The following is a 23,011-nucleotide window of genomic DNA, read 5'->3' as shown; positions in this document are numbered from 1 at the left end:
AAAGCTCACAGGTGAGGAGAACTTCTGGGCTCTCAGATACTGTAATGTTTAAATTAAAATGGAGCAGTCAGCAATGTTYGGGAAGACCTGTTACATTCCATGAATTTAAAACGCCAAGAATTTTGTATGGGATGGAGCAGACTTTTTGCTTGTAAATTGGCATAAATTGTAGATTGTACTGGCTGAAAAATTGTTGCAGTATGTTCAGCTTGTTTTTTTAGCACCATAAATAACTTACTACCTGAAGTCAGATAAAGGAAGATAGCTGTGCTCTAAGGTTGCCTAACTTAGGCTTTTACTTCAGCTATGTTATAATGAGGTTGATAAAACGCAGTTGGAGGATTGGAGACACAGCAAGTGGGATAAGTAAAAAAGTGCTGTAGCAGTGAGGTAAACCCCATTCTGACTTATTCATCTACCCATAAATGAAAATATTTAATCTTTATATGTGACAGGACATCCAAGTCCCTTGGAAGCAGTATGTGATGAATTATAGACAGCAGTGAGGAAAAGCAGTGGGACTCTATTTTTTTCTTATTTATTTTAGCCCCCGTCTTCACCTTGTAAGTGAGTGTAATTTTTGCAAATATACTTATAAAAGAAATCTCCCACTGGAAATATCATTGTATATTTTTAATGCCTTAGTAATGCTTTTCACTTCCTTATGCTGCCTTTTTCATGGATCTGAAAGTGCTTATAAACTAATTGTCACAAAAATCAGCAGGAGGCATGGAAGAGTTGTCTCCACTTGACAGAAGGGGAATCTGCAGCACAGATGGAGTTTCACAATTTGAGCTGAGAGGTAAAAGTCGCGCATGGCGACACTGCAGAACCTAGAACATCTCGTCTCTCTCCGGTCCTTCTCCAGCCCCTGAACCGACACTGCTTCTATACCTGTTAGGGCAAACTTAAGTCAGGAAAATTATGAAGTAGTTTCTGCAGTTGTTTCTGATCCTCGGTGCTTCTGTGTGATTTCCACTAACAGCTGTACAACTGCAGCAGAGACGTCATGTGGAGGAGGGCCGTGGGTGGTAAGGGACTTGCAAGAGCTCTTTGACCTTAGGCAAGCTGTTTACCTTTTCTGTGCTAGAATTTTAGTCCTCTTGTGGAAGAGGACTTTAAAATTTGTTTCTTTCTGATACAGAATAAATGAGTCCCTGGCATCCTCCCTGGTAATTATCAAGTGTTTAGAAATACAAGATGTTTGGAAACAAGGCAGGTTTCCTCCAGAAACTCTCTTGGGTGCTGGCCATCCTTGGCAAAATTTGAACCTTGTTTGTGAAATGTTTGGATTTCATGGAACTTGCAAATTTTTCAAATTTCAGCTTTTCATCTATTAAATGTAGAGAGCAGTATTTTCCTACTACTCAGGGGTACTGTGAGAATAAATACATTAAAGGTTTTGAGAATCTCAGAAACAGAAGTACCAGGAGAAAGGGGGGCAGTGCTTTAGATATTTTAAATAGACTAGAACATAATAGCAAACATTTAAAGGTAGATAAATCACTTCTGTCCTTCTTCAGCAAACAAAATTTCCAGTGGGTATAGAGAACATTAACTGATGGGAGAAAGCAAACACCTAGTCACTGGGAGCAGTCACCAGGAACCCCAGGCATTTATGTTGACATTTGTGATTCTTGTATTTTAATATAATTCCTAATGGAAGTTAGATCAGGCTTCCTGGTAGAACATTTTACTGGTGGGAAATTAACTGGTAAATGGTTTCATGAGACAGCTCAGCATCTTGAATGATTCATTCTTCAAGGAGCATTCACTGTGGAATGGACAGCAGTCTTCTACGTGAGTGATTACCATTTCATCTGCTTCACTTCCTAGCAGGTATTTTTGTATATGTGTTCAGGAATTAAGTGATCTGTTTTTTATGCTTGGTGTAAGAAGCACAAGGCATTATATTGAGTTGAGTAATAGCAGTTCTGTATCATTTTACAAAACAAATGAGAAATAGTATACTTCAGAACTAGATTTAGCATGTCAGAGTTCAGAGCTCATTTTGCATTTCAGTTTGAAGATATTATTAAACTTTGCATTGCTGTGAATTATGTATCAGTCAGCACATTATCAAAATAGCAGCATCTTGAAATACTTACTGAATGAACATGAAAGTAGCTTCTTAGATTACTTATGAAGCATCTTTACCCAGCAAAGGAAAACATGAGCTTTCTATTTTTCATGTAATAAAGGGCAAACAGATTTAATAAATAGCTGCTTTTCAGAAATGTGATATAATATTCTTGAAAGTCATCATTCTTGGAAAATAAAAAAAGAAAAAGAAAATAGTCTAAAACATAGGACTGTCCTCCAAACTATTGCAAGAACCTTCATGCAGCCCTTCCTTGTGACACAAGGAAGAAGTTCATCTTTTGTGGCTCGCAGGAAGTTCTTTATTTGTTGCAGAGGAATCTGCAGAGTCCAAGTTCACCAGGTGCTTTGGGAAATGCTCCAAGTTCATTAAATGAGGTGGTGGTGAAACTGAAGAAAAGATAATTTTTATAAAACACATTTTTAATGATTTTCACAAATTTTAAGCATTTTTATTAGTTTTTTTTGTATGTATTTGTTGCCAGTAGCTAATTTAATACTCTGTGAAAATAATGGGACAATTTAATGCTCAAAAGAAAAAATGGTAACAGCAAGAAGTCATACCTCAGTGAACTCTGAACTGAGTCCTAATGCTGTCACTGTTCCCTAATGTTCATTTTACAATAACCTAAAAAGTGCCCAGAAGGAGATCCTTGTTTGCTGAGGACTGTGCGAACAGAGTGATAAGTGTTCCCTTTGATGGAAAAATGTGTGGCTTATGTGGATGGGACAGAAGACAGGCAGAGTGAAGAATTAGTTGGCAAGTTTTTCTTTTCTTTTCTTTTCTTTTCTTTTCTTTTCTTTTCTTTTCTTTTCTTTTCTTTTCTTTTCTTTTCTTTTCTTTTCTTTTCTTTTCTTTTCNTTCTTTTCTTTTCTTTTCTTTTCTTTTCTTTTCTTTTCTTTTCTTTTCTTTTCTTTTCTTTTCTTTTCTTTTCTTTTCTTTTCGTGCTTGGGAGAAAAAATGTCCTAACTTACTAATGGAGATATTGGTTAAACAGAAGGAAGAGAGCAGTAGATGAAGGGCAGGAGGCAGGGAAAGAAAGAGAAAAGAAGAAGGGAAAAGATGTGGCTTGAGCTTAAGGTGATGATCTCAGTCTCCTTCCCAAATATCTGAAGGGCCATCTCTTCTGCTGCTGCCACAGGATGCAGTGTCTGTGGGGTCCTCTCGGCCTTTTCACTAATGCTCCGTAAGAGGAGGAAAGAGAGGGTATTCCTGGGCCCTGTAGCACCCACAGTAGTATGGGTGATGCTGCAGGAGGGTTCTGGGAGATCTTCATTTTGATCTCTTTCTTCATTCTTCTTTGAAGTGATGAAGTTGGTTTAATTTGCTTACAAGTTTACTTTAATTTACTATTACTTTAGTAATAATTTACTTTAATTTACTCTTATTAAAAGCTACATTTTATACTAATCACAGTGCAGCTTTCTTCCTATGAATATAGCTTTACTATAGTATATGACTCAGTCACTGGTTGTTTAAACTGTCTCCTGAAAATAAGTATCTGTGGTTGGGCAGCTAGTTCTCAAGGTGTGCTATTTGCTACAAATCTCTGTTTTCCAGAACAGTGATCTGAAAGACTTCAGTGCTGCACACTCATAATCATTCTTGGCCCTTGCAGCGAGCTGAGGTAGCAGCGTTAGCCCTGTTGTACTGAATGCAGCTTCAAGCTCTGCATAATCTGTAAAAATCTTTTGGCAGAATATAGGCATCCCTGAGTTTCCTGGCAGTGTTAGGGATCACATCCGAGGGAGGCTGGCTTTGTCACTGTTATTACATCTAAGCTTAGCCTTCGCAAAACAAAGTGATGTCAGGACCAGTCAGTCATGCTTTTCCACTAAAAGTAAATACAAGAGACTTCTCTTCGTGCTTTCATACATGGTGGTGTATACGTGTAAAAACCCTACTTCTGTGATGATTTTTACAGTCACTTATTTTAGGTAATGTTACAAAGTACACCTGTTTCCAATATCTATCACTCGTGCCTATGAAATGTGCAATAACTCTGGTCAACAGATGACAACAGACTTACTTGGTTGGTAAAAACACTAAAATACTGGAGACCCAATTATAGTTTTTCAATCTTGTTTTATCTCACCTCCTTTTTTACATTAAATTCCTCATTCTGTATTTGTAGGAAGCAGTGCTAACAGCAATTTTGGTAAGCAGGACAACGTAAGTGTAAAAATGTTGTTTCAGCTAATTGCTGACCTATGACTTCTCCAGTATAAGTAGCCTTACAGGCACTAAACTAAATGCAGACAAAGGCGTGCTGTCATCTGGGGTAAACTGATCTGACAGTACTAAAGCATTTAGAGCTGGGCTGATTTATTATAGCAGCTGAGGATCTGGAAATCATAAGTCTCAATGTTTTTAACCATTTGTAATGTTATTTGAACTGGCAGGAGCAAACTAATATATACAAGTTTGCTAGTAAGATGCTTTCATCTCCTGGAAAGCAAATGCATGGCTCCTGCGAGGTGAGGACCCCTGACACGTCACGATCCCAGCGGCACCGGCCAGCATAGCACCCCTGTGGTCGGAGCAGTCGAACAGAGCTAATCGTGCTCGCATTAGGCTAACTCAGATGCCAACACTGCAGTGAGTATGTTTCAATACATGTTATAAAAAAATAATCATTGAATTTGCATGAAAACTTTTGATACTCTTGGGTTAGCACTGGCTTGCTCATCTCCGCTGCTATTTTGCCTCCATAAGAGGCACAAATGTTCCATCCGCTGCATTTGAAAGTGGCTGATATATCCATTGACTTTGATCCAAAAGCAATTGCAAACCTTTATAAACACTCACTTCATGGCAGTCGTCATCACTACTACTTCTCAGCACTGCATCGTTACCTACTCTAAAGCCTTCTGGTTATCTAAAGCAGCCTTTAGAATCCCATTTAAATGAGAGTAATCAATGGTATTTATGGACCAGTTCATACTAGTAAGCCATCCTAGCAATTTTTGAACATATTGCAATATGAACAAGTTGCATTTCAAACCTTAAATTCTTACACTAGACTTGTAAATGCTTATTTCACCCTCTRCTAGAATAATAGAAATGCAGGACAGCGTGCAAACACACCAGAAATTTGGAATMATTTTTTGTAGCCTGATAGGAGTATTGACATACTTAATCAGTGTCTTTTATTGTCTGTGAAGTGCCTTGTGGCCTTAATAATATTACCAATTAGTAACCGGTAATTTCCTTATTAATGTTACTAGTATTAACAGTGAATTATTGCAAAGTTAAGAATATGGGTTAGAGTCTCCTCCATTGGCCAATAATGTTAGATGAATGCCTTTGATATTTTAGAGCTCGCATTCTCTCCCATTTTTCTTGTGATCAACAAAATTACATTGTCTAAAATATTAATCAGTTTTGCAGGGGAATGCTGTATGTGTGGGCCTCAGTCCATGATCTGATGATAGTCAGGATTTCAAAATATTAAAAAAACCTTTGCATATTCTGTGTCAAATATTTGATTCCTTTTGCAAGGGAGGTGAGATGCAGTTTGAAATAGGCATGCTGAAGTTCTCTCGTGTAAGAATATAAAAAATATTTGCAAGAATAATAAGTCCCAATATAAGGTAAGGATGTCGATTTCTAGATTAACTTTCAGGGCTATTAGTAAGTGCAAACACAGCTTGTCATTTCATGAAAGTGATATTTTTTTCTGGGTSTCAACTGTTCCCTGAAGCAATAGAAGTGGGGGAAAGGATCCTGAAGCTTCTTGACATTTGTAAATTCACTGCTATTCATCTCTGTATCTAAGATTTCTCAGCTGGATGACAAATGTGTGTCATCCGAGGAGTTATGTTTTTTAGATGTCTCCCTTTATTGGATGCTCCAGGGTGTTTCGATTCAATTGGAACTTACAGCTTGTTTATGTTTTATTTGCATAATAAGGTTATGAATGACAGAGCAGCTACAGCCAGACGTGTTGGCTCCAAAGACTGCAATTTAAGCAGGGAGTATTTTGCAAGAGTGAAAAAAAGAATGAGAAAGAGAGAGAGGTAGAGAGACATTGAGAGAGAGGGTGTGTGCAGAAGAGTTGTAGGAAGGAAACAYCATTCAGTAATACTTGTGGTTGTCTGACATGAGTTTTCTGGACTTATGTGGTTATAAACAGGCTGAATCCAGGTCACTTGCATTTCAGCGCTCTCCTGCAAACCCTGGTAGTAGGTAAAGAAGTTCAGAGAGACAAAGAGCTTTGCAGATTTGGCGAGACTTTGAAGGACTGCTATCGTCTTTGTAGTACTGGATGTGACTACTGAACATTGCTGCTGAGGAATCTGCCCTCATAAGTCTGTATCACGCAATGGCTTGAATATGAAGTGGCTGTTACCTTCAGAGACGAGAAATAGAAACAGATAGAAAATAAAATTCCAAAATAGCCCACAGCTTCCCACTAAAGCCCTCGTGTATATTCTCATAGTCTCTCTGCATAGTCCCGCAGGCACTCCCAGCCAGCTGGGATTCCCTGCTGTCTGCTTCATTTGTGTAAGAGCAGCAAACAAGCCMCTGTCCTAAAGCCCCCTCCTCACTCACAGGTACACAGCTCTGAACAGCAGCTGCTTTGGGGAGGAGAGACATTAGCCTGTGATTTTAACTAGAATGCAGGGTCTGCATTATGTGGGTGTTAGATAAGCCTATTTAGATAATAGATTCTGTATATTCCAAAATGCTTCCTTTTTTCCCCGTAAGTCTCAGTGTGTGGCATTTCAGTTCTGAACCTGAGGAACTCTGGACGTTTGCACATAATGTCCCCAAGAACCTTTATTAAAGGTTCATCAAAGGTGTATTGTGGTACTACGTGTCCTTCAAAAATATCAATTTCAGAGACTGTCCATTTGAGAAACACATTTTGCTTTCTGTGAGCTGAATTACAGAGACAGACAAATGTGCTTAAGCTTCAGTGTTAGTCCTTGTTTCAGCTGGTGCCGTCCTCTGTCCCTCGTAGGCGATGCCGGCTGGCTGGCACCATCTGTAAGTGTGCATTAACTGCTTCTCAAGAGCATTGTTTTCGCAGTGCTGAAATGCTGCAGATATTTTTCAAAATATGTATGGATTTGTATTTATAAATATGAATGGTAAAATTGGGCAACATACACAGGCTACTGGCTTGGAAGCTAGTTCTTTTATACTCCAAGAGTTAATTTGCATGTAGAGAGCCAATCAGAGCTTCCCTGCGAGGCTTTAGAGATTTATTGAGCCATGAACTTTTATTTCTAAAATGAGTACTTTTCATCTACGTCAGGTAAGCTCTCCAGCTATGCCATTCTGGTAATGGACGTCTTTAACAAGACATCAATAGAATAAAAGATTTTTCTTAATATTCTCTGATCAGAGGCTATTGATTATGCATGATGGTCACGTCAGGCAGTGCATTTTTAGATGATTACTTCATGCCTCAGGTGATGCAATGTAACATAAAGATGATGGATGATGCTTTGCACTTCTGGTACCTTCCAAGTGAAGCTTAGATGTCTGTGATTTTCTTCCTTACTTTCTACTTGGGCAACCACAATACTGAAACTGTTGGTCTTCTCCTGAAGCAACAGAAGTTGGCCAAATGATCTAAGCTGTTGTGTTAAGTGTYGTCTTGTGTGAATCCTTTTTCTAATAACTACATTTATTTTCTATTGATTAAACTGCTTCTGGTGCAGCTTTTTCAGTCAGAGCAGTATGCTAGCAGACATTATAAAGTTAGTAAACACTATAAAGCGTGAAGGCATTTGCTGCAGGAACTGTAGTCTAAACATTACAGGAGAAAGCAGGATTCCAGCTCTAGTCTTGGCTCTGCCTCTGAATATGATTGTAACCTTGGGCAAAGCATTTAAATTTGCCTTTTCTTAGTTGACTTAATCAGTGTAGCAGGATAATGAGACTTATTTAGCCTCCTGATCCCTTTTTTTGTCTTACGAAGTTGGTGGAGAGAGGGCGGAGGGGAGCAGGAGGAGCTGGTGTGGCAGCTGCGCCGTGTGCGGCGGCGGTCCCGGAGGCGGCGGGAGGAGAACTGCGCCAGCAGAGCAACGGCAGCGGAGGGCTCCACGCCTCGCCGTTGGAGCTGAGGCTAGAGAAGTGCGTTGGGTAGACTTAATCTTCATGGGCTTACATCGCTTGGCCCTGTGTTTGAGGACAGCTTGATGAAGAAAACATGTGAAACACAAGCAACCGATAAAGCATGTCCAGGGATATGTGCTGCCGTAGACTGAGGAAAGCTAGCTGGAAACCTCCTGGAAGGCACTGTTAGGAATTATTAGGGGGATACTGAGCTCCTGCCCTGGACTTTCACCTCATCTCCTTAGGATCAGTTTTTATTTCTTCTATATTAACATAAGGCATTAGCTTTAAGAAACTCAGTTAACTCTGAGATTGGAACTGGTCTGCTGCGTGTCTCTTTTTCTCAGTTACACCATTATGCTATTCCCATTGGGATGGTAGATTCACAAATGTTAAAGAAATTAAATTTTTTTTTTTTTTTTTTTTTTTTTTTTTATTTTTTAATCCATCTTTTGGCAAAAGCATTAGTGTTCCCCATTCTGCATGTACTAGGGCTCTTGCCCAGTCATGTTTTAAAGAGTTGGGGATTAACTGCTTACTTGGGAGATTGTTTGAAGCTGAAACATTTCACTGTCAGGAAGTTGTTCTTCAGATTCAACCTGAATTATCTTTCTTAATTTAATCACATCACTCCTAGCTATGCCCGGTGAGTTGCACTAAATCTTTCGTCTCCGTTCTTTGTGTTTACATCCTTCATATGTGTGTTGACAGAAATATTGCCCATAGGTACTGCTTAACTTGACTGTATGTATTTAATTGAAATGCTTTTAATTATTGCTCCTATATCTGCCCTTATAGTCCCTGCTTTTTTACTTTTCTTTTCCTATGTGCAGCTTGTCAGTAACTTACCAGTAAAAAAGATTCCCAAAGTATGTTCAGTGCCGAGGTTCTGGGTAAACCAGAGCAAAGGAAGAGGCTCCTTTGTGACTGACATGAGCTGATTGCAATTTTCTAAATCCTTGCAGAGCTTTTGCACAAAGCAGCAGTCTGTGCATCTGTCCTTTGCCTCGCTTCCCTCACCAGAAGAAAAATAGTGCCCTAAGATAAATGCTGGCCCTCATAGCTGTCCTGGGCTTTGGCATTTGCCTGGGATTTCTGACTAATATTAAAGGTCTATTACGTAAAGGCCATAAAATCCTATTCCTGAGAAGATGGAGGCCATAGACTTTCAGGCAGTGAGTTTATATGTAGAGTGCTGGTGCAGAAGACCCTGTAGTAAGTCTGCCAGGTACCTATTCTCTGTATGTCTCAAACAATCAAAACAATCCATTTTTTAATAATCTTCTGATTATTACTGAAAGATTAGTAAGGTGGCTTTCACTGAAAGATTTCCAATTGGGTTGAAATCTCTAACTTAATACAGTTTGAACCACTGCCATTGTACAGCATTAGCCACAGCATCAGCTTCTGCAGGTTGAGCTGATTTTTGATCTAATAGTTCCCTTTTTCCTCTTTGCCTTGATGGAGCTCTAGAAAAGTTACCCTCCTCCCARCTAAAGCCAATAAGTAGAAAACTTACTTCAGTGCCACTGTTCATCCACTGCTTACCTTCTGTTGTTTTTACCAGTGCTTATCAGCACCAGCCTGGAGAGCCAGGCTCAGCACATTGTGGGACTCAGCACAACTTCTCATGCAGTTCCTGCATCCCTCSATTTCTGGAGCACTTGTCAGTCAATAAACTAGGAATAAATAAATGCTATGGAAATTATGAAGAAGTTTTACCAATACTGACTGAGAAATAGTATTTAAGGGCTGAATGCTCTTCAGCCTAATTTAGCTTATATTTATATTTTAATATCTGGTGGTGAAGGCCTTTGACTGTACACAGATGTCTGTGAAAATTTAAAACTGCAACTTAAGCCAGCAAAATGTATGCTAACTTTCTGTTGCACCTAAAAATTCCTGTGACTATAGACTGACACTCGAAGATCTCAAAGCTGTTCAAGAGCTTTAAAGCCCGTAGTCTGTTACCTCTGCTTATTTTGTGCAGGATTTGGCCAGAGCCACAGAAGCRCGTCCACTGCAATTCTACTTCTCTCCCAATTTTCCAAAAACATCCATAGAGCGTGAATAGAGCTGTGTGAGGGAAGATGCTAGCTTGGGCTGAATAAAGACATRTACATAGAAAACTGGTTTTCTTCCCTTCTTCATACTGCTAACATCACAGAACAGCAACTGYTCCACAGTTTCAGCTAAAAATGAGAGATTTGCCATACTACATACAGACGACTCTGCCATACTATGAAACTACCCACAGCAAACCAAGTCTGAAAGCTCATCTCTGCAGTACTATTGAGTGGTATTAACAAGCTRTAATTGATCATTTTATTGTGGACTCAGCATGCCAATAAATACCAAATGCTTTCAGTTCATTTCAAACTATCATACAATTCCCTTTGCATTGCTCCAAAGTGAATCCTTGACAAAACGATTTACCGACAGTGCCAGTCACTGTCTAACTGTGGGACTGCTTGGACATCCTCTCCTTCAAAGTGACTGATACCCTGCAGCATCCACAACAGAACAAACAACTTCGCTAGACAATGCAAAAATATCTTGACAAGTYCAACTATTTTACTTTAACCCTTTGAGCACTTGTGTGCCATGTATTTTGCATTTGTGGGTTTCACTGCAGTGCAGTAGGGTAAAGATAGCAGAACTTGGTGTGCCTCTGTATGTGCAGTATTTAAACATATGCTCTGCAGCTTCTGAAGTTGTTAAATTTGTTCAGCATAGCGATATCACACTACTTTTCCACTCTTAACTTTTAAATTGTCAGGAAGGCAAAGTATGGTAGGCTACTGAGAGATAGTTTGACTTTGCTTGAGGCTTTTAATGTTTCTAAATTGAAATTATACACAGACCTGGAGATTTGAAATTAATGCATTACTTCATRCAACAGCAAGTAGTTTTTCCAATTACTATTTCTATCAATAATGATTTGTTCTGTATAATTCATGGAGAACTTTTAATCTTGATTAAAGTTCTGCTAGGGTAGGTGCTGAAAGAACATACAAAACTTCCACATCCAAAGATATTATGGCAGATCTTTAAAGGGTCTTAGATGCTTAATTCTCATGTAAATCAAGGCTCAACACTTTAATACTGCTCAAGTAAGGCCATTGCAAAGTACGAACATATACGTTAACACTTGACCTCCAGATGGCAAAGARGTTTCAAATGATAGGTCCAATGTCTAAAAATTAGAGTTCAGTGAATTCAGAAATGTGAGATTCCTCAGTAATGCAATGCATTAAAAAAAATGCCTTCATTACCTTACAGATAAAATGGTCTTCAAGGAACCTGAACATCATTAGGTAGCCCTTAATCTAGATACAAGACTGGGATTTGGTAAAGGGGAAAGAGGAAAGAGATGTTAAGTGATACTTTTGGGGGGTGGCTTAGGTCATCCCTACTTCCGTCGCTGTTGAAACTGAGCCTCCAGTCCCCTCTCTAAGAGCATCTTAAAAAGTCTTGTCTTCCTTTCTGATGCCGTCTACCTCTTGAGTTCTGGTTAAAAACAAACAAACAWACAAACAAACCCCCAAAACCCCACACAAACCCTAAAACAAACTAAAAAGAAACCTTTAGAGAGAAACTGGCAGARACTTCTGCCAGTGAGAGAAGCTGCAGAAGCTTCTAGATGTCTCCAGGATACCTAGAGAAACCTCTTTTGTTTTTCATGGACTTTTTCTGATCCAAGTTGCACTCCAATCCCATTTTTCTTTTTCTTCATCTCTTCTTCTTCCTCTCAGGTTTGTTCCTGTACTCTRCTCCTCTGTTTGAGCCTTTCTTGCCATTGGTTTGCAGAGGAACACCAAGGCATTTTGGCACAAGAAGCAGGTGCAGATGCCCCCGTGATGCCCTCAGGAGAGTAGGGAAGGGCAAGGATGCTGTGTAATCCTGAGGCTGTAATGTAGGTGCCAGTCATCTGCACTAAGGGTGCACTGTGGACACAGACTCAAAGGCATACTTCTCCCTTGGTGCCTGCTATTAATCATTGGTACATATATAGTTAGAAAAACCTCTGTGTTTAATCTCATCTCTTTACTTGTGTCTATTTGTTTATTTACGCTCAAGCTCTCAGCTCCTTGCCATAAAAACAGCCATTTCCTGAATGTCAAGTAATATGTAAGCAGTGGTTACTTTTTCTTTCAGATTAATTCATGATTATGTTCATTTTATGTTTCTTAAATAAAATGAACAGCAAAGGATTCCTATTAGTGGCCGTGGAAATCTTGGAGTAACTGTGCAGCAGTTTAGGCCTACAGATCGTTTCTGGGTCGGCAGCCCGGGAACATGCCTCTCCGCCCATCCGCACCTTCCGGTACCGGCAGCAAGCTGCGCGTTTCTGACAGGCTGTGGGTAGTGTCACCGCCAAACCACCTCCCAGCACTTCTAGTCAGTACTATTTTAAGATGTAGGTGAGCTGCTTCCTACCCAAAGTGACAACTGTTAGCAGCCGGGAGAGGAAAGCCAAGCGGCTTAGGTGGGAAGGGCGCAGCTCGCTTCCGTGCGTTCCCGCATGCCGTTTGTTCTGGCATGGCTGATATCTCCTCCTAATGTTCTTCCAGAGCTTTTAAAGTCACTTAGTTGCTCTATTTCAGTTCTCCTGTCTGCAAAGTGGGCAACTCACCCAACTTCAGGTGGTCCTAATAAAGTTCGATGGGTGAATGAATGTTTGTAAACTGTAAGGAAGCTGTTAGCGTGATGCTGAAATGTAAGGTTTTGTCTGGCATATGTAATCCCTTCTGCTGGTTCCTCGGTGCTGCCTCCCTGCCACAAAGTATCCATCCTGGGGATCTGTTCTGCTACCGCAGTGATTGCTTAAAATCTACTGATACTCTAAGGTCTGCTCCTTTAGAGAAGGTGCAGTGTCGTCTCGTGTTGCAGACTGAGATGCCAGTAGGTCAGCTGAATTGCTCAAGGTCAGCTGCTGGGTTGGTGAGCTGRACTGGTTCATGGGGGAAGGCCAGGAGACTGCAGGGAAGGGAGGGCAGGGTGCCTTGGCAGTGCTGACCTGCCGGATCAGCTTCCCTCTCCCCGCTCTGCAGGGCTTGGCAGCTGCGGAAGCCACTATTCCTGCTCATGTCCCGAGCTAGCATCCGACTGGCACGGCACGGCGCAGTGTCGGTAGTCGCGGGAGGTCCGCAACGGAGCCCCCTCGACGCGGCTGAGTGCTCTGCTGCTCCAGTCTCTCTTCCTGGGGCTTCAGCTGTGAAGGTTAAAACAAAGCACCACATAAGCAATTAGAAGCCCGGATTTAATCACCTCATTAATTGGTTTTAATATGTGTTGTTAGAGTCTTTGACAATATGAGGAGCATCTCTGTATATTGAAATACCATCAGCTTCAAATGTTCTTCTGACAGGTGTACCCCAAATTATAAAATTTGTGGGATTCTTTATTTGTTGTCTGTTCTAGCACTTCTGATGATTATTTTCATCCCTTTATCTGCYAGCATCAATGAAAACAAAAGCTGAGATTCACACATTCTGACATGACTCTAGATGCTGGGGATTAGCCCTGCCTCTCTAGTGCTGCTCAGTGGAGTAATCATATCTGAACAGCATGACAGACTATACATTTTAAATCCTTGGTCCTCAATAGGGAGAAAGGGCAAAGATTTCAGAAATGGAGACTGACAAGTGCCTCGGCTTTTAGGTTCTCAAGGATATTCACGTGGTTGAATTTTTTTGCCTTTCCTGTGCTAAACATGCTGTTTGGTCTCTGACCTTTCTTTTCTATAACTCTAGCAAAGTGTTTTACAATTGCCTGAACTATTTATGGACATGGGGTAAAAATTCAGGTCCCACTCCATCTAATGGGTGAATGGATTGTGAGACAACAGTCTCTTCACTAATTTTTGATGCAACTTTTTGCTTCCTTCCATGCACTGTTTAACATGCAAAAAACAAATAGCCATACTGACAAGAGAATTTTTGGATTTGCGAGATGCATGTTAGAAGGTCACGTACACRAGCACAATAAACAACCAGAAAAGTTGCAAAGGAAATGAACTGGATTGATAAGCAAAAGACCTATGGTAATATAAGCTTTCATAGAAACTTAGACTAGCAAAGAGTTGTAAAAGTAAGCTCTTCCTGTAGAAATGCTGCCACCAAACCAACCTTAATCCCCTGATCAGCTCCAAGCTGCTCAAGTTGCAGGGATATTTGGGTTTTGACATCGAGCCTTTGCTGGGCTTTCAGCCCGAGAGGCCTCGCTGTCAGGCAGTGATGGCCTTTCCTGGTGCTCATGGCCGGGCTGGTTGCAGTGACCGATGCACTGACTTTTTCAAAACACCTCAGATGCCTGCTTGTACCTCTGCCGCCTGACTAACGACTAACAGCACCAGATGGACTGGCCAAACCACCCAGTTTGCTGTTTTTGCTAGAGCTGTCCTGTGTTTGCCTAGCTCCATCTGCCTCCGGGTGGCAACGCATGGATCTTGATTACCCTTGATCGCTCCTAAGTGAAACAGCACTCGCAAATGAGTATTTGTGAGTACCAGCAGCGGGAGACGGTACCATCTCTGTTCAGCCAAGTTTGCTTACAGATTTCCAGAATCATCATTTACAAAGTTCAGAGGCACATTGATAAATCCCCTTGCTGCTTCAGTAGTGCTTCAATCAATCATCAGACTAACGGCACCAACATTTTTCCTGGGCTATTATCATCACTTCAATTGCTGCAGCAATACTTTCTGCACCGATAAATCAAGGGTGATCATTTCAGACGGGCAGAAACATAAGCAGCAACCTTCCTTTTAGCAACCTCCCTTCATCTTTCTGTTGTTTATTCTTACGATATAAAACTAGGATTATTTTCCACGTTTGTGCTAGTTTCCCCATTTACACAAAAAGCAATCTGATAATTTGCAATTTTTTACCGCCCAGTCAGCAAGTGCCTAGCGTGTTCGTTTTACATTTACCACCACCTTTTTCGTTTTTGCTGCTCATTTCAGTTACTGTGGAATGTCCTTGCATTAAGAAACGGGTTGTATTTCCTCAGGCAACAGGTGCTTATCTTTTCAGTTACAACATATAACTGACAAAGCAGCTCACATATCTAACAGCTATCGTATGAAAATCTGAAGCCTCCCTTCCCCTTCGTGAKCAGTTTTCTTTCTTTAAGGCAAGCTGCAGCTGCAGCACCTGAATTATTGTATGATGACGCTTTCTGTGGCTTATATTACATTTTCCTGTTACCAACACAAGAAATATATTTCTTCTTTACATCACTCGCATACCAGTTTTCATGAAAGTTCTTAATACACTTACCTAGTTAAAGAGAATTTCTTAATTTCTATTTTAGCCTTTCCTCAGACATTGCATGTTATGTTTTTGCTACCTTACCATATACAAACATGTCTGCTGGCTGAAAATAGTAAGACTAGTCTTTGCTGAGTGTTGGCAACTCAGGTGATGACTATTGGCTTGCTCTCCGTGTTACCCAGCTGTAGCATGTGTTGACTTCAGTGCCAGATGGCATGCCATGCACATATAATAAGACTGCATTTTATGTTTCTGGATGAGTAATATCCCGCTTGACTGTAGTATTTGATGCTTCATCCAGAATGATCCATTGTCTTTTTGCAAAGCAAGCCGTAAGTTTTGGCCTTGTACCTAGCATGTCATTTAGGCTTCCACCTAGCACAGTTTTATCAGATTGCAAAGGCATTTTGTTGCGCAGTGCAAGGCAGAGAGGTGAATTGAGATAAGGGCAGTTCATAGAAGACTTACTGTATTTGACTGAAAACTGAAACTGTTTCTTTGTGGCCACTAAAGCTGTTTTTCAAAGTAAAACAAATTGGTAATTGGAGTTATCTGCCGAAAGAGCAAAGTCCCTATTTCATGCTCAGTGAATTTTCTGTAAGTTTTTAAAGCTATATCTTTTTTTTCTTCAGATAAAAATACTTTTAACAAGTTGTTTTCATTCAGGCCAGTTATAGTGACATCTGGACTCTGGCCATCATATAGCTGGTAGAAGATGTCTCTTGTAACGAATGACAGGAGTCATCCATAGGCCTGAACATGCACTGTCAAAGTGAATGGGAACTGTGTAGGGGTCCACGTACGTGTGTAAACTTGGGAGGCACCAACAGAAGAGCAAACAACATGCTCCGTGAGTTGCTATAGCCAGTTGGGAAGTCTGGGTAAGAAGCAGGAAGATGAATGTTGAGAAGAGGAGCTCCATAGGTGTTAAATTTAAATGAAGAAAAGCCAAGCACCAGTGCACTTAACCTACTGAGGGGTTGGACATCAGCTTGTAGTGGGACTCTCTTAATTCCCAGTGTCATCAATGGCAAAACTGATTCTCTTTTACATAATTAAACTTCACATGATTTGGATTATAGAAACAAATGAGGATTTGAGGAGTGTGTGGTCAGGATACAGGCCTTGTTGGAGTAGTTGTTTCTTCATTATATTAAGACAAAAGGAAAAAAAGGCAATCCTTAGGCATGAGTTCAGCGATTTCGGAAAATAAACTAGTTTAAAAATTATCAGAATCAAAAAGTATAGAACATTTTATTAATATTCAAGTGATTTAACATGCAACTTGTAATAATTAATCATCAAAGAAAGTTGTATCCACTTCCTATCTGGGATCTTTTACCCCCACAAAAAGATGTATCTGAAAGCTGTGCTAATCTGTGCTGTTCTTTGCTATTGTATGCAGACAGTTATGTTCAGAATAAGCAGTGAGGGAAAGATTTTCTCTACCTTTCCTACTCCCTGAACTTGGAAAACAACTGGTTTTCTAATCACCTGGTATTTTGCATTCAAACTTCTGATCCATATTCAAATTAGAAGCTTAGAATTGAAAAAAAAGAGCATTTTTGTCAGTCTTCTGAGTCAGCTAGTTTGGCAGCTACATAAAATGATTTAGGTTTTTTATAGTTCCAAATATGGCAGAATTAGCAGTTTGTCCTCTTGTATCAGTATTTTTACGTTAATTATTTTCAGTCCTCTTTAATTCAACAATAAACTTGCATTTTAAATTCAATGGAATGGCATATTCTTAAATCATTTAAATATTATTTAGATTGGGTGATACATATGCAGTCTTGCCAAAATATACTCATTTATTTTTTAACTTCCTTAGCATACTCTGTCATCCAAGGAGCAAAACAATACATGATTTTTAAAAGGCACTTAATGAATTTCATCCATTTCCCATCAGAATTTAAATATCACTGAGCTATGGGCACAATTAGAAAAAAAAGAATCCCTAAGAAATTATCATCCTGAATTCTGGTGCAGTTCTAATTGTGTATGGAAAGGCTAAATGTAAGATCACTGAGTGCCCTGCAACCCGGCCCCCAGCCCCATCCTCRTACCAGCCCCATCACGTAGTATCCCCAAGAGGGCTGTTTTGGCCCAATTTGCTAGTTGTTCAGAAGGCGACAGAAACTTGCCACTGCATGAAATAAGGGTAATATTGTCATCCCTCAAAAAGCCTCAGTTAATACAAGCCTGTGTTGTTGCATTTTAGAAACTTAAGGCTTCCTATTACTTATCCCAAAGCCTTCCCATTTTCTGATTCTATGAGTCCCTAGGTTTTGTCTTGCAGTTGGAGGGACAGAAGTTTCCTAAATTAAGACAAACCTGATGGTTTAAAAGCAATGTCACTGTTGTTCTAGCCTTAGCGTATTGTATAAAGGATTATCATTTGAACTGTGATCCAGTCCTCCCGTATCAGATATGCTTCTTCGTTTCTTTAGCTGGCAGAAAAGTAGACAACAAGTTCCGCTTTCCAGTTCTAGATTTGTTTTATGCAACCCGTGCCTGGTTCTCATTACAAGTACAAGTTGTCCCTCTTGCAGCTAGCAGCAGGATTATGTATGACTCCTATTTAGAAGGTAAAGATCTATCCCAGTACAATTTGTATGGTACATTTTGCAAGCAATTAATAATGTGGTAATATTTTCTCAACTCAGAGAAATCATGTGGTGTGCAAGCTATGTAGATGTTGGAACTGGAGAGATACACAAGACGTAACAGTTATGGATCACAATATTTATTTACAGTAATAACCATCCTTAAGATACTGCTACTGTTTATTCTTTTTATTGCATTTGGAATTTGAGGCACATGTTTCAGATGAAATCTTGCTTTATCATGCCATTTTAACATTTGTTTATTAGCTGTTAATTATTGATATCAGCCAGAACATTATTTTCCTGTGATGATGGCTGTTTAGAAGATGTCAGCTACAAGTCAGCAGTTGCTCTCGTCAGCAATCCCCTTAAGCACACAGTCACTGTGTAATTCCTCTTTCTCACATCATTATATGGCTCTCTTCTTTGTGATCTTCAGTCTACTAGTAGTATTGTGGAATCTATATGTAAATRAAAATACAGCTTATTAAACTAAGAGCTAACCCATAGTGCGCTAGCAAGCAGTGCAGTGCCCTGGGCTGTACGAAGCGGGGCACAGCARGGCACCGAGGACCGGCCCCTGCGCTGGCCCTGCTGGGGTGGGAGGTGGGAGCAGAGGGCTCCGGCCACCCCAGTGAGCCTGTCATGGCTTGGAAGCGATGCCAGTAGCACAGGCAATTAGATAAACATTTTGATAGTCTCCAAAATCTCCAGCACCTCAATCATTCTTCTGTTGTTTTTGCCTAGATATTTATGTGGGGGTGTATAGCTTGCAGATGCATGCTGAATCTCTGCTGATAACTTTTCTATAACTAAATATAACGATGTGTATGTGTTTCACTTAAAAATAATATGTACTGCTAAATTGGACCACTTTAGGGGAAATTTTGGGCAATAACTTGAAAAAATATTTAACTGTTTTTGCATTTTTTAAGGAGACACAGCAGAATGTGCCGTTATATGACACCAAATGAAGCATAAATAATCACTGGACAAAATTTTGTTTAGATATGTTGCAAATTTTGTTACAAACCCTAAAAGTACCTTTAAAGCAGCTCTTACAATCTTTGCAAGAGTTTTTCATACCAAATCAAACAAATGCCTGAAAAAGAGAAATCTTTCATGGTCTCTTCTCATAATCAAAGGTCATTATTATCAAATGCTTATGGTGTCAGCAGTTCTGGTGTGTGACTCTAGTTGCTTTGGTAAATGCAAGCAGCCAGCTATTTYGTATCATGTCTACTAGATTTTTTTTAAAAATAGAGTTTTAATGTAAACTCTAGAATTTACTATTCAAAACAGGAAGGACTTTGAACAGCACACATCTGAGATCTGGACAACTTTATCCTTCAAAGTGGTACTGGTTCCATTCAGCTTTAATGTCAGAGCGACTTTAATGTCAGAYTCTGATCCACTGCACCATTTCTATATTTGGTATTTAACTGGGAATTGTGGGATTGTGTGTTCCTGTGGCAAAAAGTGGAATTTTTCCCGTGACTCTGAGATTGTTGAAATCCTTGAAGTCRAAGCACTGAATAGCAATCCTTGCAACAGGAAGGCATGCAAGAGGAAATGAAACTGAAGTTGCTTCATGAAGATTTGCTGACTAACAGTATCTTTTGAATGTATCGTTTGAATGAAGAAGCACAGAACACTTAAGTCTCGTTCGGTATTTTGGCTTTGGTGTCTTGATGCTCCTTCTTCTGGAAAACTTACTTAAGTCTTCACAAGGTGAGGGCAAGGCTCAGTACTTCATGGTAACTCTTGTCTTTTCTAATACTTACTAAAGCAAGAAGACATTGCTTGATAAAAAGTAAGATTGATTAGAGAAATCCATAATTTATGCTGTAATATACACTTTCAGTGAAACCAGAAGCTTTAAGACTGAGCTCAAAAGTCACACCACTCATCCTTGCTTATTTTTGCTCTTTAAAATCTGGTAATCATGTATATTAAGCAAAAGCAAGGATGGGAGGATATTATACTTTTAGATTCTTTGTTTAATTGCTTGTCCTGGAAATGATTCTAGCTGTTCTAAGACATTTAATACAAATAAATGTCAAAGCAGAGATCTAACAAAATCAATACAAATACGATTCTGAATTTATTTGCCTTCTTCTTCTTCCACAAAAACAATAGGAAAGTGAATGATACTCATAAGTCTAAAAGCAACATGTACTGGACAACCACATGTCATATTTAAATTAGAAGTTGCTTCAGAGCAGGACTGTTTGCATTTATTTGTTATCTTTCATTCAAAGGCAAAAAAGTATTGTGCCTGAACACAATTGTCTTATACTTGTACTGGCTACTGTAATTTTACAGCAATTTGTATTTTAAGTGATTTAATATGGTAATTATACTTACGGCTTCACAAACTACATAGTTACCATTTGGAGTACCTCAAGTATATTTTACTGCCATGGAGGCTCTTTATCACAATAAACCTTTTGCAAATTRATTCATTTGCATTATCATACTCTTTCTGAATTCTTTTTCTTATCATGAGACAGAGGCGTTTGGTGGAATTGGAAAGCTAATTCCTAGACCTCAGCCTTATACCAGAATAAACTAAGAAAGAAACCAAATAAGATACTGAAACAGTCTTTCTCCTTTTATCTGAGTTTTTAAATCACGTACCCCTGCCAAAACAGAAAGTTTCCTCAAATGTAGAGTGTTTGGTAGAGAATTTTGCTTTTGTTCACTCACAAGTGGAAAAAATAAAAAAGAACAAAATATGTGGCTTATTTTTGAAAAAATATGGAAATGACATCTGTGTGACAGACTTTAGAGCTCTGTGGGACGTGTGCCTGTCTTGTACCGCGGAGCGCTTCCTTGTCCTCTGCCCATTGTCTTTCTCTCCCAACCACTTGCTTTCAAAAGATACTAATTTAAAAAAATTCACCCACTACAGAAATCCATTAGTTTTTTTTCCTCCCTCACCTACACAAATCGCCACTGCCTGCAGCCAGAGAGAAGCAAAAGTCCTGGATGATGGACAAATACCCTGGCTTTCAAAGTCTGATACTGCGATGCCCCGCGGGGTGGAAGGAGGGGGACAGAGTCCGAGAGCACCGCGGGGCTCTCAAAGGGCGCCGGAGGGCTGGTGCCCTCGTTCCGCCTGCCCGGCGCGCCGGCGAGGCGCGCTCGTCCTGACTTCCGAAGGAGCCGAGCCATTTGGTGTTTTGTTTTGAAAAGGCTTACTAAGAACTATTTTGTATGCAAAATGCACTCTTTTCTTTTTCGCCTCTAAGTCTTAGATAATTGAAATTATGGTTATCATCGGAGGTGCTGCATTTAAATTTTTATAAAGTTCCCTGAAACCATTTTTGAAAAGATACAGTGGTAAATGGAGAGAACATGTAGCAATGCATTGTTTTCTTAGAAGAGCTTTATCTGTACTCTGAAAAGTCATTATTTTCATTTACATACTATAGAGATGGGGAGCTAGATGAAAGATGAAGAATATGGTTAAATCCCCATCTTTCCATCTCCTCCTGAAATACGATGAAATAAACTGATATGTGTAGATCTAGCATTTTTGTTTAAGCCTGTTTCTAATATTAAAATTTTATTTGAAGAGAATGGTATTATGTGGCAGATGTTTTGGTGAAAAGCAGGTAACTGAGATTGGCAATAATTGTTTTTCATTTCTTTTGAAAAAGAAGAAATTGGCAAGGAAGGCTAAAGTCAGGACACTGATATAACAGTTTAACACTGCAATTAGTTATAGCTTGTGAAAGGAAAATGACACTGCAACTAGCTTTTGTCAAGAACATGACTATTTACATGATTATGGAKTCTTAGAGAACAAGATGGTTTTTCATAGTTAATATCCAATAACTCTATGACTTTTTTAAAAAGCATGTGCATCCTACACAGAACAGATCATAACCCAAAATATAATTTTTCCTTTTTCTCAAAGGCATAACTTCCAAATGTCTCGTTTGCTTAAAGTGCTGGGGACTCTGACTTGAGCTATTGAATCCTCCTGATTGTCTTTTGATAACTTTAGTTTTAATAAGTAGAGTATTATCTCATCTGATGTGTATGACAGCATATTTCAGAACATAGGTATGGAAGAAATAAGCTATATTGGCAACAGATAAAAGTGAGATGAAATGCTTCAAAGGCCAGACAGGCAGGCAGAAGGCAGGGTCTGAAAACATGCTCACGAAAAGGGTCTGTTTGCTATTGGGATGAGAAGCTTTTGAAATAGAGATAACCTACAGCAGAGAGATGAGCTCTGTTCTACTGGCACTAATAATTAGAAAGATAAGAGGGTAAAATGAAAGGAAGCCAGGAGATACAGACMAAGTTCAGCGTAGTTCATCCTTGGAAGATGTAGCCATGGAAATTTTATTTAGGAAAAAATAAGTAAGTCAAATGAAGCTCTGGTAGGAAATCACAAAGAAAAAAAATAAAAAAGAATCACTTTCTGAAATGTTTGTAACAAACTTGGGGACACAGACAATTAAAAACAGCTGTATCAGTGCTCCTATACAAGTAGTAGATGTCTAAAAACTCAGGGAATGTTGTAACAGGTGTCTCCAAAACTTTGCAAAAAGAAARCCATCACCATAATACCAGGACATATGTTCTTTGGGGATGGGTGAATACACAGCCCTGGTGGTARAAGAGCAGCAGGAGTTAATGAAAAAATAGAGTTATAAAAGGAGAACTTGGTACTTTTTTATCCACCTGGAGGTATCGGTGGGGATCCACCTGGAGTCCCGTGCTGTGCAGGATGAGGGGCTCCAGAACAAGGGACAGAGCGGTGGGGTCTGTGTGAAGTGCTGGGAGAGACTAGAGTAGCAGTGCAGATGGCAAGCATGGTCCCACCGAGAGAGAGAGGCTGTCCCGTTTGCACTCAGTGTCATAGCGATGTCCTCCCTCCCAGGAAAGCTTTTTGCTAACCAGACAAAGAGCCAGAGGAGGAGCAGTTCTTCCGTTATTTC

Source organism: Rhea americana, unplaced genomic scaffold (genome assembly GCF_003343005.1).
Source record: "Rhea americana isolate MKP2758 unplaced genomic scaffold, rheAme1 scaffold_105, whole genome shotgun sequence".
Lineage (NCBI taxonomy): Eukaryota > Metazoa > Chordata > Aves > Rheiformes > Rheidae > Rhea > Rhea americana.
Note: the sequence above shows the minus strand (reverse complement) of the source record.